Raw genomic sequence first — 19,817 nt, 5'->3', positions numbered from 1 at the left:
GACACCTGGCCTGACTCCCAGCCACGCATTAGTTAGAAACTAGAGAAAGAACCACTTTTAAAACCACTAATGAGCCCCAGGTGAAAACACTGTTAACTAGAAAGCTCCTTTTTGCAAAATTTCCAGTGTTTTGATTGATGAGCAAGTTGTTTAGGATTCCTAATTTTCCATTACATTAAAACAGAACCTTTGTTTTCCCGACTAACACTTTTGTCTTCGGCTACCACATATGCCTGTAGTCAGTCGTAGAAAAGGCCAGCTTCCCCATTTTTGGAATCACTTGGAGAGACAGATATTCTTATGAGTCTGCAAAGTGTTTATGATCCAAAAGAGTAAAATGGAGACCACTTGGGGGTTTAAAGTGGCCAATGAATAAGCACATAGTCTTGCATTTTCTTCCATCTGCGACGCTGTCACATTTGACAAGATTTAGAATCTCCCAATACTTCCAGAGAAATTGCTTGTTTGCATTTGTAGTTAAAATGTGTGAATGTGCAGTTACTCTCAAGTCTCCGGTGCTGAGGACCACTGCCTCTAAGGAAAAAGGACCAAAGTGAAATTTCTTGTTTAGCATTGTTCATTCAGCAAATATTTATCAGGCCCATTATAATATGATCTACCAAGAAGAGAGAAAAGTATATGTGGGAATTCAGTCACACACCATGTTTTTATTAAGAGCCAAGTTTTGTAGATATATGGTAGTGTTTTAAGATTTGTTTTTAGTCTGACCATTATCTATTCAAAAAATTATTTACTGTACAGCCACCATGGACACTAGGCAACATGGCAATGAATAAGATAAATATGGTTAATGCATTCATGGAATCAGAGTCTAGTGATGCTGATAAACACTAAACAAAGAAAAATACAGATGGAAACTGCTAGAACTATGATTGAATAAGCCATAAAGGAAATAAGTGTCCAGGGTACAGTGGAGTAGGGTCTATAACAGAGGGACCTAATATTGACCAGAAAATCATGGAGGACCTCCTTGAGAAAGTAATGCTAAGCTATAACCTGAAAGATAAACAGAAATTAGCCAGGTGAAGAGAGAAGCAAAAAGAACCTTACACAGAGCAGAAAAGGACCGGAGGGGAAGCAAACTTCTGGATCAGAGAAAAAGACAGGAATTGCTGTGATGGTTTACGTTTCCTTACCTTTGTAACTAAAGGCACTGAATGTGTTATAAACACAAAGCTAACACAAGTCATCATTCTGATCATCAAGGACTGATTAGCTGTGTCAAGAAATGGTTTCTTTAGGAGCTACAGAGATGCAGAAAGTTGCTGCCCCCGAAATAAATGGTCCCATGTAATTATGCTTGAGGCCTTGTTTTTAGTAGCATTCTTCTTATTGTAATTTTTATCTTATAATTTTATGTGGTTTGGAAATCTAGATAATACAAATAATTTTGTGATTCTTTCTAAAAGAAAATAAACATTAAAACAATCAGACTCTGAGTAAGAGCATGAGTCATAAATAAAATAGAGAATCTTCAGGTCATGAACTAGATTACACCTATCTTGATGTTTAAAGATCTTTCTATGTCCAGGTCTGTGTGAGTTCTTAAGCTATACCAGTCCTGGCAAGTCTAAGTTTCTTGTAAAAGGAACACTGGGGGATATGCCCCTGTCTGTAAACTGAGCCCTAGAAATAACTAATGTCACTGTGTCTGCATCTCATTCTCCCCCATTCTTTCAATTCCCTTGGCTACTGAACCTAATGACACTTTCATTACAGCAGGAATGATGACATTAAAGACAACCGGGGCTGGGAAGGTCAAATAACCATGGAAGACAGATACTTTCCTAAAAGGTAACCATCACTCCAGCCAGTGGCTGCCAAGTTACCAAAGGACTCAGTTAGGCATTAATATACTACCAGTATGTTTTATTTTTCTAAGAAGTCTGGAATTCTGATTTTTTACATGAAGTTCTCATTTAGAAGTGCTATCGACTAATCCAAATAATTTTTTAAATATGGAAGGCAAATAGAATACATCTGTGAACAGGAATGCCTTCATTCTGAAATCTCTGCTCGAATTGCTGCTTCATGTATAATCTCTGCCTTCCTCATTTCCTCTTCTCAGCCTGACCCAGAAACCAGGTTCTCTCAGACCCAGGCTTCCCTCCAAGCAGTGCTGTGCTGGTAAACGTTTAACAATCAGCTCTCTCTCATGTAAATCCCTGCACAATTTCAAGCTACCAAAGTGACATCTCTGAGTTCAGAGTTAGTAAGAGACATCCAGTGCCAGCACATCATATAGATATGATACATGTTAAGAAGTACAAGAGCATAGAGAAGAGCAAACCAATTGGGAAGTGAGGACTTTGAGTTTGTTACCTTTGGGTTTTTTCCTCTGTTTTTTGGTGTGTTTTTTAAAACTTTTAATTTTGGACTGTATAGCCAATTGACCAGCAATATTGTGACAATTTCAGGTGAACAGTGAAGGGACTTAGCCATATATATACATGGATCTCTTCTCCCCCAAACCGCCATCCCATCCAGGCTGCCACATAACATGGAGCAAAGCTCCCTGTGCTCTACTGTAGGTCTTGTTGGTTATCCATTTCAAACATAGCAATGTGTACATGTCCATCCCAAAATTCCTAACTATCCCTCCCCACCATCCTTCCCACCCCACGCTCCCCCCAACCTCCCGCATCCATGATTTCACTTTCTAAGTCTGTGAGTCTCTTTCTGTTTTGTTACCTCTTTTTAATGTAATTTATTTAATTGGAAGTTTATATAACTTAATTTTTAATAATGACTATATTTAACAATTGGCTTGCAAAACTCGTGAAGCTCTCAGCTCCCTTAAGCTTCTGCATGCCATCTTCTGCACACAGGTGCTACTAAAATATGCTCCAGTTTACGCTCACCAGCCACCTATGGCTTCAGACCTCTCCTTCCATTGGTTGACTGGGCAGGCAGCCCCATCGTGCCTTTAGCCCTCTCTCTGGACCAGCCCTTGGGGTCCCTTTTGGGCATCATCCAATTAAAAATGAGAATGACTGAACTCTAGAAAAGAAGATTTTACTGAAGCTAAAATGTAATATTTCAAACAACTCTTTTAAGCCATTTTTATGCATTCACTTGGGTGGGTAGTCACAGTGGTATGCTAAAGAGACACAAAACCACAGACTAACTATAGCACTTCTGCCCGGAGTTACTAAGTTAGTTGGTGTTACTAAGTACCTTTTAAAAAAAAAATTCAAAGTTTCTGTCATATATAGATGAAAGTAAAATTAGGAGAAATTTGCTTTCTCACATCTGCCAATCTTGAGGGTTTGGGGGATGCAGGAGTGAAACTGAATGAGACAAACCAGGAGAGCTTTCATTTCTGTGCAAGTTTGTGACTTAAAACTGATCATTTCAAGCATAAACCCAGTAAAGCCAAGATCAATATCAGATCTCTCATGTAGATAGAAGAACATAGGAAGACAATAATGCGCCAAGCTCATGATATAGTGAAGATTAAATGAATGAGGATTTGTAGGGCTGTTAGAACATTACCTAGCCTAGATTCTGCATGCTTGCTATTTCTAGCAGTTTCACATACTTCACCTCTTCCATATTCTCCCCCTTTTTAATTTAGTGGAAAAAACCCAACCTCCTAAAAAAGCATCAGTCTGGTAGAGGCTGCAAAGGTGGAAAGGAAGGGAAAGGAAACACAATAGTCAGCAGTCTCCTTCAGGAGGCAAACGTCAAAGATTGGTGATGCTCACAAGTCTGTGTGTGGGCACCAGACTGCCTGTAGCATCAGCGCTCCAGCTGGTGGTGCAAGGGATCACAGGAAAGAACAAGGAGCCCACACTCAGAGCACACTGCATATGTTCACAAGTGGTACCAAGGAGGCTGCCATGTCAGTGCAGGAGCTGTGACACAAGAGACAAGCTGCTGAACTGAGAGGAGGGAATATGACTATCACAGCCTGGCAGGATTTACTAAATAATAAAATCACTTCTCTGGGGATCAGTAGTTTAATTTTGTTTGTTTCTGATTTTACACAAAACTGGCTTTTTCCACATCAATTCAACTTATTGCTACAAGTATACCTAATGGACTATTCATAAACATCTGGGTTACTCTTATTTGACTTATTTAGACACATCATTTTAAAATTATATTTTTATTTGCTAACGTGGATTGATATTTAAAAGGAAGGACATGTTAACTTCAAAAAACACAAGATAATAAGGGAACTTAAAACCACATTTAATTATCCTTCTGACTTTTATGGTATTGTTTCTAAGACTCAATATAACTATCTTGACAGTGAGAAAAATTAGAATGTCATAAACCCAATCAGTCAATCAGAATTAGGCATTAGCCTTCTTACAAATATTGGGTGTACACAAAATTTTTTAAATATGGGTTTTATTTTATAGATATGCAATGAATTCATTGCCATTTAAAAAACTGCCACAACAATTTGAATAGTCAGAAGCATTATATTAAATACAGTAGAGAGAATTTTTTAGCTAGGAGCATGACAATGGAAAGCACAATCAAAATTAAAGCAAATAAGGAAAATGAGATGAGGATGCCATGATGGCATAACTGAGACAATACTTCTCCTCCCACTGTAAACAATGACCTTTTTAAAAATGGACAAGCTATCTAAGACAAATGATTTTTAAAACTTGATATCAGCACAGGACTGTCATTTCTGAAAGAAAGTAAGCAAGTGAATTCAACTCTAATCACTTAGGCATTCAGTCTGAGATACTTTTTGGTTCACGGTTCAGGGAGGAGGTTCATGCTTCCCTGGTGGCTCAGATGGTAAAACGTCTGTCTGCAATGCTGGAGACCAGGGTTCGATCCCTGGGTTGGGAAGATGCCCTGGAGAAGGAAATGGCAACCCACTCCAGTACTCTTGCCTGGAAAGTCCCATGGACAGAGGAGCCTGGTGGGCTACAGTCGCAAAGAGTCAGACATGACTGAGCTACTTTACTTACTTACTCAGGGAGGAGGACTCACAAAGGGGTACCAAAGAGTCTCACTGAGATTATGAGACAGAGATTAGAGTTCATGAGGCTGAATCAACTGGTATTTTAGCATCAGAGTTTGGGAGAAAAGGACACTTCATAGAAAAAAGTTCTAGAATTCTTCATCTCATTCATCTAGCCTCATTGGCTGACAACCAATGTACACACACGCAGGGTGAAATTCCGTGAAACTGGATAAAGAGCAATAAGAAGTCACAAGCTAAACAATTCCCAAAGCCCACATAGGGCTTAGAGGTGTTCATATTTCTTACTCATCTGTTTAAGAACCCTTGATAACCACTCAGAATATTTAATAAAGACTCCAGAAGGGCCATACCCCAGAGTAAAGGCTCCTCTAAACTTTTACTAATAAAGATTCAAAACAAGCCTCAGAAGAATCAAGTGGATCCATGTCACTTAACTGCATGCATGCCTGTTCATTTTCAGGTACAAATACTAATTATCTAAATCTTTACCAGCCTACACATGATGCTCGAGTTTCAAAAGATTACTATGAGATGGAAAATAAGGAAGGAAAAAAAAAAGAAAGTTTGACTACCCTGGCAATCCATCCCTATGTATTATCGAGAAGAATTAAAATGTTATGGTCGCAAAAAAGTCTGTACACGACATTTACAGCAATTTTACTCATAAATTGCTGAAAACTGAAAGCCTAGATGGTCTTCAAATTATGGATAACTAGAATAGGATTCAACACTAAAAAGGAATGAACTACTGAATCACATAATGACACTGATGAAATATCAATGTATTTTTCTAAGTGAAATAAGCCAGTTCACAAATGCTTTTATTGCATTATTCCATTTATTGTTGTTGTTCAGTGGCTAAGTTGTGTCCTACTCTTTGTGACCCCATGAACTGCAGCACACCAGGTTTCCCTGCCCTTCACTATCTCCCAGAGTTTGCTCAAACTGTAGTCCTCTGTAGTCCCTTTTTTCTCTTGCCCTCAACCTGAACCAGCATCAGGGTCTTTCTCAAAGAGTTGATTCTTCACATCAGGTAGTCAAAGTATTAGAGCTTCAGCTTCAGCATCAGTCCTTACAATGAATATTCAGGGTTCATTTCCTTTAGGACTGACTGGCTGCATCTCCTTGCTGTCCAAAGAACTCTCAATGGGAGCACCACAATACGAAAGCATCAATTCTTCAGTGCTCAGCTTTCTTTATGGCCCAGCTCTCACATGTGTTATGTACACGACTACTGGAAAAACCATAGCTTTGACTAAACGGACCTTTGTTGGCGAAGTGATGTTTCTGCTTCTAATACTGTCTGCATTTGTCACAGCTTTTCTTCCAAGGAGCAAGAGTCTTTTAATTTTGTGGCTGCAGTCACCATCCACAGTGATTTTGGAGCCCAAGAAAATAAAATCTGTCACTGCTTCCAGTTTTCCCCCTTCTATTTGCAAAGAAGTGATGGGACCAGATGCCATGATCTTAGTTTTTTGAATGTTGAGTTTTAAGTCAGCTTTTTCACTCTCCTCTTCACCCTCATCAAGAGGTTCTTTAGTTCCTCTTCACTTCCTGTCGTTATGGTGGTGATATATTCATATCTGAGGTTGTTGATATTTCTCCTGAGAATCTTGATTCCAGCTTCTGATTCATCCAGCTGGGTATTTCACATGATGTATGCTGCATATTGGGAGAAGGCAATGGCACCCCACTCCAGTACTCTTGCCTGGAAAATCCCATGGATGGAGGAGCCTGGTGGGCTGCAGTCCATGGGGTTGCTAAGAGTCGGACACGACTGAGCGATTTCACTCTCACTTTTCACTTTCATGCACTGGAGAAGGAAATGGCAACCCACTCTGGTGTTCTTGCCTGGAGAATCCCAGAGACGGGGGAGCCTGGTGGGCTGCCGTCTATGGGGTCGCACAGAGTCGGACACGACTGAAGTGACTTAGCAGTATGCTGAATATAAGTTAAATAAGCAAGGTGACAATATACAGCCTTGACATACTCCTTTTCCAATTTGGAACCAGCCCATTGTTCCATGTCCGGTTCTAACTGTTGCTTCTTGACCTGCATATAGGTTTCTCAGGAGGCAGATAAGGTGCTGTGGTATTCCCATCTCTTTAAGAATTTTCCAGTTTGTTGTGATCCACACAGCCAAAGGCTTTAGCGTAGTCAATGAAGCAGAAGTAGATATTTTTCTAGAATTCCCTTGCTTTTTCAGTGATTCAATGGATATTGGCAATTTGATCTCTGGTTCCTCTGCCTTTTCTAAATCTAGCTTGTACATCTAAAAGTTCTCAGTTCATGTACTGTTGAAGTCTAACTTGAAGGATTTTCAGCATTATCTTGCCAGCATGTGAGATGAGCACAATTATATGGTAGTTTTTGAACATTTTTTGTCATTGCCCTTCTTTGGGACTGGAATGAAAACTGACATGTTCCAGTCTTGCAGCCATTGCTGAGTGTTTTAAGTTTGCTGGCATGCTGAGTGCAACACTTTGACAGCATCACCTTTTAGGATTTGAAATAGCTCAGCTGGAATTCCATCACCTCTGCTAGCTTTGTTTTTATTAACACTTCCTAAGGCCCAGCTGACTTCACACTCCAGGATGTCTGGCTCTAATTGAGTGACCTCATGAGCATGGTTATCTGGGTGATTAAGAAAGGATAGAACTAAAATAAACTGTTGTAAGGTTTTCTGGGGCTTCCAGGGTGGTGCTAGTGGTGAGGAACCCACCTGCCAATGCAGGAGACATAAGAGATGTGGGTGGGATCCCTGGGTTGGGAAGATTCCCTGGAGGAGGGCATGGCAACCCACTCCAGTATTCTTGCCTGCAGAATCTCATAAACAGAGAAGGCTAGCAGGCTACAGTCCATGGAGTCGAAAAGAGTCAGACACGACTGAAGCGACTTAGCACATGTGCAAGGTTTGTAAGTGAAATGTTATAAAATTATTTAAAGATAGAGTGAGTGAGTGAAGTTGCTCAGTCGTGTCCAACTCTTTGCGACCCCATGGACTATACAGTCCATGGATTCTCCAGGTCAGAATAATGGAGTGGGTAGCCTTTCTCTTCTCCAGGGGATGTTCCCAACCCAGGGATCAAGCCAAGGTCTCCTGTATTGCAGGCAGATTCTTTACCAGCTGAGCCACCAAGGAAGCCCAGAAGATAGAGTAGCAACATTAAATAAAAATTTTGAACAGATAGAGCAAGTAATAGTGAGAAAAATAAAGTACAAAAACATTTAACCAATGCAAAATAAAACAAGAACAAGGAAACAAATAAAATGGGAAAAACCAGAAAACATTTAAACTGAATCACATATGTAATTAATTAATCACATAGGCAATTAATAAAAAAAACAATTAAAAATCAGAAATGATCAAACTAGATTTAAAAAGTCCCCACTATATGTTGTCTATCAGCAACAAACATTAAATATAAAGACACATGTAATTTAAAAGTAAAAGGATTCAAAATGATATGTTATAAAATGCAAAATGTAAGAGAACTGAGGTGGCAATTTTTACATAAGACAAATTAGACTATGAACATAAATATTACATGGGATATATAGGATACATCATAATGTTTTTAATATATCAAAAGATGTAACAATACAGATTTAATGAATTCCCATCAAAATCCCAGTAACTTTTATTGTAGATACAGGCAAGAGTATTCTAAAATTTATATGGAAAGGTAAAGAACTAGAATAGCTAAAATTATTTTGAAAAAGAAAATTAAATGGGAGGAATTAGTCTACTCAAATTCAAGACTTATTATATAGCTACAGTAATCAAGACAGTGTGGTACCAGTGGAGGGAAAGACACATAGATGAATGGACAAGAACAAGGAGTCCAGAAATATTACCCGTGTAGACACGTCCATTTATTTTCTATCATGGTTAAATATATACATATATATAACATAAAAGCATTAATTATATTCACAATGCTGTATAACCACCACCACTATCTATTTCTAAAACTTTTCCATCACACACGGAGAAAATTTAACCATTAAGCAATAACCCATTTACCTTTCCTTGAAGACCTCTGATCAACTTTTTGTTTCTATGGGTTTTCCCACTCTAGATAATTCATACAAGTGGAGTCACAATGTTTATCCTTCCTGTGTGGTTTATTTCATGCAGCACAATGTTTTCAAGGTTCATCCATCTTGTAGCATGTATCAGAACTTCATTCCTTTCTATGGCTGAATAATACTTCATTGTACACATATACATTGATCCTTGAACAAAGGAGAGCATAGGCATGCCCACCCTCCATACAGTTAAGAATCCGCCTATAACTTTAAGTCAACTGTCCTAATATACCCAGTGCCTCCATATTCGTGGTTATATACCTGTAGATTCAGCCAACTGTAGTATTTACTAGTGAAAAAAAAAATCCACTGATATGTGGATCCTTGAAGTTCAAACTGGTGGTGTTCAAGAGCCAAATATACTACATTTTGTTTAGCAATTCATCTGCTGATGAACACTTGAGTTGCTTCTACTTTTTGTCTATCGTTAGTAATGCTACAATAAACATTTGCATATCTGTTTCAGTCCATGTTCAAATATGTATATACTTGTAAGGGTTTTTAAGCATGTTGTTGTTGTTCAGTCGCTAAGTCATGTCTGACTCTTTACGATCCCATGGACAACAGCATGCCAGGTTCAGTTCAGTTCAGTTCAGTCACTCAGTCATGTTCGACTCTTTGCAACCCCATGAATCGCAGCACGCCAGGCCTCCCTGTCCATCACCAACTCCCGGAGTTCACTCAAACTCATGTCCATCGAGTCAGTGATGCCATCCAGCCATCTCATCCTCTGTTGTCCCCTTCTCCTCCTGCCCCCAATCCCTCCCAGCATCAGAGAGTCTTTTCCAATGAGTCAACACTTCGCATGAGGTGGCCAAAGTACTGGAGTTTCAGCTTTAGCATCATTCCCTCCAAAGAAATCCCAGGGCTGATCTCCTTCAGAATGGACTGGCTGGATCTCCTTGCAGTCCAAGGGTTACCCAGTCCTTCACCATCTCCCGGAGTTTTAAATGTTAAGGTTTAAAAAAAAAAAAAAAAAAAAACTGGTTCAAATACACAAGAGTGGCAAATAACCCAAAAGAGAACTAGGCAAAAGAGAAAAATAATTGCACACTTCTTTTCACAAAAGAGTAAAAATTAATGGCAAATAAACATGGCAAAAGGGCTCAGCGTTACTAGTAATCAGATAAATGAAAAACAAGAAAATAAGATACCCACACACATCTGCACATGCTTTTTTCTACTTGGAAGACTCACTGTGTCATATACTGCAGACACATACTTCTGACTGGCTGTATCTTTTTCCTGGTTTCCCTCTATCCTCTGAAAGGACCTAAAAGCAATGACACTCTCATAGCAATCAGCACATCTAGTACAAAGATCTTAGTTTCTAAATCCCTTTCTCTACTAAAAGGAGCCAGCACTTCTTGTAAAAATGGCTGAATCTAGGCCTGGGGAAGGAAAAGTACAAGATGAACCTAGTGCATCTTGTGTAAAATATTAGTAGGGAAGTGTTCAAAGAATGACAGGATATGTCAGTGGGTCACAGGAAACAACATAAGGGACTTCCCCATGGTCAATATGTAACAATTTGAGCATCAAAATGAATAATAAAAATAATACATTATTACTGACTTTACAAAGGAGACAATGTGTTGATATATGGCAGAAACCAATAAAATATTGTAAAGCAATTATCCTCCAATTAAAAACAAATAAATTTAAAAAATAAAACAAAAAGAAAGGAAGAGAGTAAAAAGAAAAGCACATTCTCAGGAGACAGAAAATTCCCTACAAGTGTTTTACATGCTAATTAACAACATTTTTCTGTACTCTCCACCCCCTGTGGATAGCAGGTCCCTTTCCTTTTCTATGTAAACAATTGTAGAGCAGAAGGTACACTCTGGGGAGTTACATGACATTCAGTATATTTCACTGTTTCCAACGAAGAAAATCAAAGGTTCACAAGATGAGTCCAGGTAGCACTCTACACTTACAATACCTTTACGTCAGTTCAGTCAGTTCAGTCACTCAGTCGTGTCCGACTCTGAGACCCTATAAATCGAAGCACGCCAGGCCTCCCTGTACATCACCAACTCCCGGAGTTCACTCAGACTCGTCCATCGAGTCAGTGATGCCATCCAGCCATCTCATCCTCTGTCATCCCCTTCTCCTCCTGCCCCCAATCCCTCCCAGCATCAGAGTCTTTTCCAATGAGTCAACTCTTCGCATGAGGTGGCCAAAGTACTGGAGTTTCAGCTTTAGCATCATTCCTTCCAAAGAAATGCCAGGGCTGATCTCCTTCAGAATGGACTAGTTGGATCTCCTTGCAGTCCAAGGGACTCTCAAGAGTCTTCTCCAACACCACAGTTGAAAAGCATCAATTCTTCTGCGCTCAGCTTTCTTCACAGTCCAAATCTCACATCCATACATGACCACTGGGAAAACCACAGCCTTGACTAGACAGACCTTTGTTGGCAAAGTAATGTCTCTGCTTTTCAATATGCTGTCTAGGTTGGTCATAACTTTCCTTCCAAGGAGTAAGCGTTTTTTAATTTCAAGGCTGCAGTCACCATCTGCAGTGATTTTGGAGCCCCCAAAAATGAAGTCAGCTACTGTTTCCACTGTTTGCCCATCTATTTCCCATGAAGTGATGGGACCAGATGCCATGATCTTCGTTTTCTGAATGTTGAACTTTAAGCCAACTTTTTCACTCTCCACTTTCACTTTCATCAGGAGGCTTTTTAGTTCCTCTTCACTTTCTGCCACAAGGGTGGTGTCATCTGCATATCTGAGGTTATTGATATTTCCAGTTACTGGAAACAATGTGGCTCACGGAGTCAAGTAAATCGCAAAGATGGAGTTACAGATAAAGTGTTTCACCACTTCATTCATTGTTTTGAGAAATATGTTCTATGGAGCCTTAGGGAAGGTGTACTAACAATAGTCAGGTATGCTTGGTCCATTCTCACCCCACAGCAGAAAGAGCAAAGCCAAGGACGAGGCAATTTGCCTCATGGACCTGGGCAAGTTCAAAATTCAAAGGTCATGCTCTATTTCTGCACTGATTTACTCTGTAGTCAACTAATACTTGGGTGATACTAGTTTTCTCATCTGTTTTACACTTCACAGGATAAAACATGGAGATCTACGATATAGACAGAAAGAAAGTTAAATCAGAATCTAAGTGCATGGAGAGAATTTTGCTTTTGATCTCACTAACACTTTCAGACTTCTACCCGGGATTTGCATGGGGCTGTTTGAATCTTGAGCCTGGGTTATTTGCAATATATGAAACCCTGTGAGTGAGCAGTGAAGTTTACATTTGCAACGAGATCTTCCTCTGAAAGGATTGAGGCTGAACTACTATTTAACTTTCCATGTTTGGAAAAGGAACTGAAATAAGCACTTAAATTCCTTTCCCCCCATTTTTGTAATATGAGTCCAGCTTCAGGAAAGCACTCCTCTTTCCCCACACAAAGAAAATTTTTATGTTCCTATCTGGCGTAGAGCTATCTAATGACCAAAGAAAATCCCAAGATCTCTTTTCCTGGAAAAGCCCTTCGTTTTAATGGAACAGTCAGCCTGTCAGGGAGAACACAGCAAACTTAATTGGCGGCCTTGGAGCAGATGGTTTCTGGGGTCCATTCATGCACCTGATGTGGCTGAAAAAGTTATTGAAAGGACAACATGTGGTTTTCAAATTGTGGGGAACTGAATAGTATGGGAACTCCACTCTTCTAACTTTCGATGTCATTTGGCATTTGACAAACTGTTATTTCTCAGATTTATTCTGTGAATAAAGACATCCCAGAGTGGAACTGAAGGCATTCTTTATGATACCTGTTCTGGACACTCAGTTTCTCAATAAATTCTCAAACGACTCTCAACTTTATTATTTTTTTTTTTTAAAAAGCTAGGACTTCCCCAGTTTGTGCTGTTTAATATCAATATTCTAAAGTGTAATGCTTTGTGTTCAGCCAAGTGCTTTTGTATTTACTATCCATTCATTTACTCATTTAACAAATACTGTGCATCTCCAAAACACAAGATGCTGCAGGGAATACAAAATTACTGACCTAATCTTTTTGCTATGGAGCTTAAAATCCAGAAAAGGTGTAACAGCACCATTTAATTTATTAGTGAAACACAGACTGGGATAATAAGAGAAGTATTAAGTGCCTTGAGAATGCAAAGGAGGGGGAGATCCCCTAGATTTGGAGCAACAGTTGAAAGCTTTGTAGGGGAGAGGGCACTTTCTCTGAAGGCTAAGGAGGATTTCACAGGTGAAGCTGTAGGATGGTGAGATGGCAACAGCAAAAGCAATGATATCCAGACAGAAACATGTGGACAAGTACACTGACAGTCAGTCTAATCAAAATGGTACTGTTGCTGACTATGGCAATCTACTGCTGCTCAAATTAAATTATTTGGACCCCAGCACTCCAATAATTTTTAATTGTTAATGGTTTCATGCTATTCCTATGATAATCCCTCAAAATGAATAAAACAATGAATAATATGGTACAGTACATCAATATTTAATGAATACGAACTATATTTGGAATGGAACAAGAACATTACCATTTATGTTACCTTTTCACAGAGTCAAACTTCAAATAGATAAATGTTGCTTTGAATGAATGGTCCATGGACTTTCCTGGTGGTTCAGCTGGTAAAGAATCCACCTGCAATGCAGGATACCTGGGTTCAATCCCTGTGTTGAGAAGATCCCCTGGAGAAGGGAATGGCTACCCACTCCAGTATTCTGGCCTGGAGAATTCTATGGACTGTAGGGTCGCAAAGAGTCAGACACAACTGAGCAACTTCTGCTTCACTTCACTTCCATGACATTAGAACTTAAGTATTTTAAATTAATGCCCACTAGATTTTCCAGGCTTTTATTTCCTAATCTGCAAAGCAGGGGTCACTTGATCCAAATAACTCCTTCCAGCTGTATGATTCTCCAAACACACCTTAATCAATAGCACCCAGCTATACATTATCAGTTGCATTCTACATATTGTCCAAATGCAATCAGTTCTCAAACATCAATAACTTTACAAGAGCATTATTTTTTAAGTTAAGAGACAAGAAAGTGGTGCCCAGATACAGAAATGTCAAAAATAACCATCTGGAGATTGTGCTGAGAAAACCCATCAGACCACTTGCGCTCTGGCCTGAGAGCCAAACACATCAAGGAGGAGAGGAAACAGATGTGGTGGAGGGGGAAGTGCTCTGACTGGGAATAGGAAATGCACTCTGTTCTCAGCTCTGCTGGACTAGCTGTGGGACCCTGGATAAGTCCTTTCAGCTCTCTGGGCCCCAGGCTCCCTGGCTATAGAGAAATTGATCCAAGGAAGACCTTTGATCCAACTGAGTGCTGTGAAAATCTATGATTCAAAATGAGACATATGATTCAACATCTTGGTGCCAGATCACAGCAACAATGCTCAGCTTCCCAGGTGGCTCAGTGGTAAAGAATCCGCCTGCCAATCCAAGAGCCACAGGAGATATGGGTTCATCCTGGGTTGGGAAGATCCCCTGAAGGAGGACATGTCAACCCACTCAGGTATGCTTGCCTGGGAAATCCCATGGACAGGGGAGCTTGGCAGACTACGGTCCATGAGGTCACAAAGAGTCAGACACAACTGAGCAACTGAACACACCACCAAAAGCATGTATATCATTATTTTATACTGGCACTTTATACCATCCAGGAAGCCTTTCTTACCATCCCTTCTGTTCCAGCCCAGTTTTCCACTTTTATGGCTTAGTCTTCTGATGAAAACTAATTGTTCCCAGTAGTGTAAATGTTCCTGCTTATCTCCTAAGCCCTTCCAACAGGGTTTCTGAAGCTTGTGGGTTACCTATGTCTCCTGCTCCACTCAGTTATGTGGGAAACAAGATGATCTTGATGCTTCCTATTGCTAAAAATGGCATGCATTCAGTCCAGACTTCCAAGTTATAACCCAAGAAGATAAGCAGAAAAATAATTGAAACTCACAACAGCTGCAGTCCCTGCTAGGTCCTTAAATTTCTAGTAATTCATTACTAAGGGGGGAACTTTGCAAACGTGAGCCTTTCATTTGTTTGTGAAGGTCATGAAATGAGCACAAAAAAATGAAAGGTTATGACAGTTAACAGAACATATATATTTATGAAGCAATTATTAGTAGAAGGATGTTCTACTTGGCATTATGGTAACTTTTATCCTTACTTCACATGAATTATATCACTGGGTGAAAAGAAAAGGAGTCCAAAATTAAATTCCTGTTTGTCAAGAAAGTTTAGCTTCATTTTTAGCTAAAATAGCTACAGAGTGAACTTCATATGGACATTATTTTTCGCTAAGCAGTCTGTGTGTGTGTCTGTATAATTTTGCTTATCTCATTCATTCATTCATTGTTCTAAGGTACCCAGTTTATAACTGGTTCAGAGCCTCAGGTAAGAGTACAGTCACTCAATAGACACAGTAATAGATACTGAAGGTAAATAACAGTCTCCTTCTACCTGTAAATTTACTCTTTAATTTTGTAAGATATTTTAATAAACATTCCTCTCATCTTGCCTCCCCACAAACATGCTTTTTAAAAGAATTTTACAAGTTTGTTATTATCATGTCAATTTCTTGTGTAAAAACTGAAAAAACTTGTATATTCTTTCCCACTTCATTTATTTGTTGGTTAAAATGGCTATGGGCTTTCTGCGTGGCTCAGTGGTAAAGAATCCACCTGCCAATTCAGAAGGAGCCTCAGGAGACTTGGGTTTGATCCCTGGTTTGGGAAGATCTCCCAGAGGAGGAAATGACAACCCACTTCAGTATTCTTGCCTGGAGAATCCCATGGTCAGAGGAGCCTGGTGGGCTACAGTCCACAGGATTGCAGAAGAGTCAGACACCACTTAGCAACTGAGCACGCACATAAAACAGCTACAGGACACACTCTGGAGTGAATTTTTAAGGCAAAGGAAGATATATATAATCTGGTGAATATGTAATATTTTCAGAGCTAAAGAAGAAACAGAAAATAAAAAGCTTGTGAAATGAATAGAAAGGAAGGCATAAAGTATGTTCCAGAAATGCTCTAGATTGGGCTGAGGCTGGTGGACAGCAGGGCCCAGGCTTTTGAAGGCTAAGAAGGAGGACAATTGCATGACTGCATGGTGGAGATTTAGTCAAAGCGGTTAGTGAGAGTGTGGAGGGCTCACAGTGACAGCCACTAGCAGTTTCAAAGTCCTCCAGGAGAGACATGTGGATGTTGAGATGAGTGGGGGTGAGTGTGGAAGGCAGATGGAAGGTTTGTTGTTCAGTGCTACATGGTAAGAGAAGCCAGCATTCCTGAGCCTTAAACTGCATTAATTCCTGGGAAACAGCTCCTATTACTAGGTTTTTAATCAATAAAAATATCTTAAAACTAAAGCATATTATGATACCACTCTAATGGCAGAAGGTGAAGAGGAACTAAAGAGTCTCTTAAAGAGGGTGAAAGAGGAGAGTGAAAAAGCTGGCTTAAAACTCAACATTCAAAAAACTAAGATCATGGCATTCGGTCCCATCACTTCATGGCAAATGGATGGGGAAAAAGTGGAAACAGTGGCAGATTTTATTTTGGGGGGCTCCAAAACACTGCCATCAGTGACTGCAGTCATGAAATTAAAAGACACTTACTCCTTGGAAGAAAAGCTATGACAAACCTAGACAGTGTATTAAAAAGCAGAGACATCACTTTGCCAACAAAGGTCCATACAGTCAAAGTTATGATTTTCCAGTAGTCATGTATGGATATGAGAGTTGGGCCATAAGAAGGTTGAGCACCAAAGAATTGTGAAGGTTCTTAAGAGTCCCTTGGATAGTAAGGGTATCAAACCTAAAGGAAATCAACCCTGAATATTCATTGGAAGGACTGATGCTGAAGCTGAAGCTCCAATACTTTAGCCACCTAATGGGAAGAGCCAACTCACTGGAAAAGACCTTGATGCTGGGAAAAACTGAGGCAAGAAGAGAAGGGGCAACAGAGGAAGAGATGTTTGGATGGCATCACTGACTCAATGGACATGACTTGGAGCAAACTCCAGGAGACAGACAGTGAAGGGCATGGAAGCCTGGAATGCTGCAATTCATGGGGTCAGACAGGACTTAGTGGCTGAACAACAGCAAAGCATAAGCAATTAAGTCACCTTCTCAACATCTCAAAGCTAGTTTGTGCCTGAGTCAGTGCTCACCCTCATGTCTCCTCCAGTTCCAGAGTAGGGACACAGACTTGGCTTCTTCTCTGGTACCCTCCCTCAGTGCTGTTCTTCTGAGGCCCTGATTCTACTGGAAACTTATCACAAGAATAAGAGTTCTTTGTTACCCATGCAACGCTCCCACAAAGTGCTGTAAACCTCTCCAGGAACTTCACATCTGATTGAATCATTACCCAATGCATGTGATAACATACAGGGTCTTTGGTATCCTATGAATGCTGGCATCCTCCTACTTAGCTTACATTTGCCTTATATTTTGTTAATGTGGCCGGCAAGTCCTTTCCCAACAGACTGCATTTTGGTGTCTAAACAGAAGGGGAAAGACTTTGAATTTAGCTTATATTCTTTCTTTCTTTCCTTCCCCCTCCCCACCTTTCTTTCTTTCTTCCTTCCTTCTTTTTCTAAATGGTTCTATCCCCAGTACTAGCACCTGGAAATAAAACAGCATCTAATCCAATGAGTATAAATATTGTGTATGTGTATGTGTGTGTGTATGTGTGTGTTTGGGGGGGTTGAGAGGGAGAGAAATGTGTGAACTAATATGATATGAACTTTAAATTTTTTGATTTATTATGAATTACTCCAGACATAAACCTGCATTAATAGTAATACAATAAGTGACCCTATACTCATTTCTCATCTGAGGAAATAAAATCTTTCAAATACAGTTGAATTCCTCTAATGTTCCACTCCTAAATAAAGAAATATTTACTTTGTGATTAATTAACTAGAAAGTATAGTATCTGCTTCCATTTCTTTTTCAAATTGACATTTTAAATTTCATTTTAAATTAACTTTTGAAAAATTTACTTCCATTAGTAATGAAAGATTCTGTCATCTTCTGTGACCCAATTCTTTGTGTATTTAGATGTCTTTCTGCCACTTCACACTGAAATCACCAAAACCAGAAATAACCAACTTCCCCACCAAACTGCCTTCCTCTCTGGGTTTCCCCACTCTGCAAGAAGCATCATGATTTTCTCAGGTCACCCAGGTCTGATGTGTGGATCATGTAGGATTCTTTCCTTCGCAGGGCCCCCTAAGCCTGATCAGTCTTCAGATGCTTCTGGTTTCTCTGTTTTTTCCCCCTCTGTGTTGGTTCCCTGTTTCTCATCTCCTCAACCACACTCTAGCCTGGCAGTCCTCAAACTGTCATCCAGGGACCCATGAGTGTCCCTAAGACTCTTTCAGAGTGTCCTGGGGTCAACCGATTTTCATGATAATTTTAGAGTGTTATTTGCCTTTTTCACTGTCTCTCACAAGCATGAGTGGACTTTTCTTGCAACATTGCAACAAACTGAACACATGGCAACAGACTATATGACATTCCAGCTGGATCCTATTAAGCCAGGCAGTAAAGAAATTTGCAAAAGGGTAAAAGTCATTTTTCTCATTGTTTCTTATTTCAAAACCAAAGTTATTTTTTCATGAAAATGCTTGTATGTTAATACATAATGGGTTTATTATTTTAAAATAATTTAATATATATTTTAAAATTTATCTGTATTAACTTCAAATCTGATAAACATTGATAGATAAACACACACAAAAGGACCTTGGGGTCCTCCATCAATTTTAAGTGTATCAATGATCCCAAGACCAAAACTTGGAGAACTGCTTCTACACTACTCCAGGTCTTCACTGCCGTATTTCTGTCACTTGTGCACACTGTTCTCAGTGATTTCCCAGCCTCCAGTCCTTCCCTTTTCTGTTTGCCTATACATGACTGCTGATTTCACCTTCTTAAGAAAATATTTTCTGCAGTACTATTTCCCTGCTCAGAATCCATTAATGTAGTCATCTTTAATTTCTAAAACTTTTTCAACTTTATCAGTTCTCTACTTTTATCCACCACAACTTCTCTTGCAAAACCATTCACTTGAGTCATCTACTGGTCAGCCCAACTGCACTGACCCCAGAGTATACCGATACTCTCATTCACCTCCCAACCTTTTTTTCAGATTGTTCTGTCTCCCAGTCCATCCCTGGACTCAGCACATCTCCTCTGCCCAGACTGAGTCAGCTCAGAGAACTGCAGAGTCAACAGCATGTGCTGTATAGTCTGGTTTGAATTCCAGTTACCTCTGAACTGTGTGATATGGACCATTTACCTTCTGGAATTATAAAACAGAAAATAGAGCACAGTAGTACCTACTTCAAAGGGCTGCTGCAAAGATTACACCAGGCCATGTTTAATAATCGTAGGTATTCAGTAAGTGGTAGGCAAAATTGTTACCTCACTCCTACCTAGGATTTCAGCTATTCCATGAAGGCTTCTCAGTCTTTTCATCCAACACTGTTCTCTCTCTCTTCTACTCCACTTACTGGCCCAGAAGGTTCTAGCCCACACATCCCAAATGAGATAGGAAGTGGCCATGAGGTCTCTCTCCTTTCTCCTCTTCTCCTCTCCTCTCTTTTTCTCTTTCCTCTCCTTTCCTCCCGACCCTTTCATTCTCTCTTCCCTCTCTTCCTCTCCCTTTCTCTCTCCACACGTGTATCTGTTTTCTTAGAACTCCCCAGTGCTATCACACCTGATTCAATAAATTCAATGTGTGTGTCA

General features: G+C 39.8%; 1 long non-coding RNA gene across 1 annotated transcript; it reads right to left on the bottom strand.

Moving 5' to 3' along the window:
* Positions 1-9,087: 9,087 nt before the first annotated feature.
* LOC133260523 (uncharacterized) lies at positions 9,088-15,165 on the bottom strand. Its single transcript, XR_009740845.1, has 2 exons — positions 13,607-15,165; positions 9,088-10,343 (listed from the first exon to the last, which is right to left on the bottom strand). It is a non-coding gene; the product is annotated as an uncharacterized LOC133260523 (long non-coding RNA).
* Positions 15,166-19,817: the final 4,652 nt, after the last annotated feature.

Source organism: Bos javanicus, chromosome 14 (genome assembly GCF_032452875.1).
Source record: "Bos javanicus breed banteng chromosome 14, ARS-OSU_banteng_1.0, whole genome shotgun sequence".
Classification (NCBI taxonomy): Eukaryota; Metazoa; Chordata; class Mammalia; order Artiodactyla; family Bovidae; genus Bos; species Bos javanicus.
Note: the sequence above shows the minus strand (reverse complement) of the source record. Positions and strands in the feature narration are given on the sequence as shown.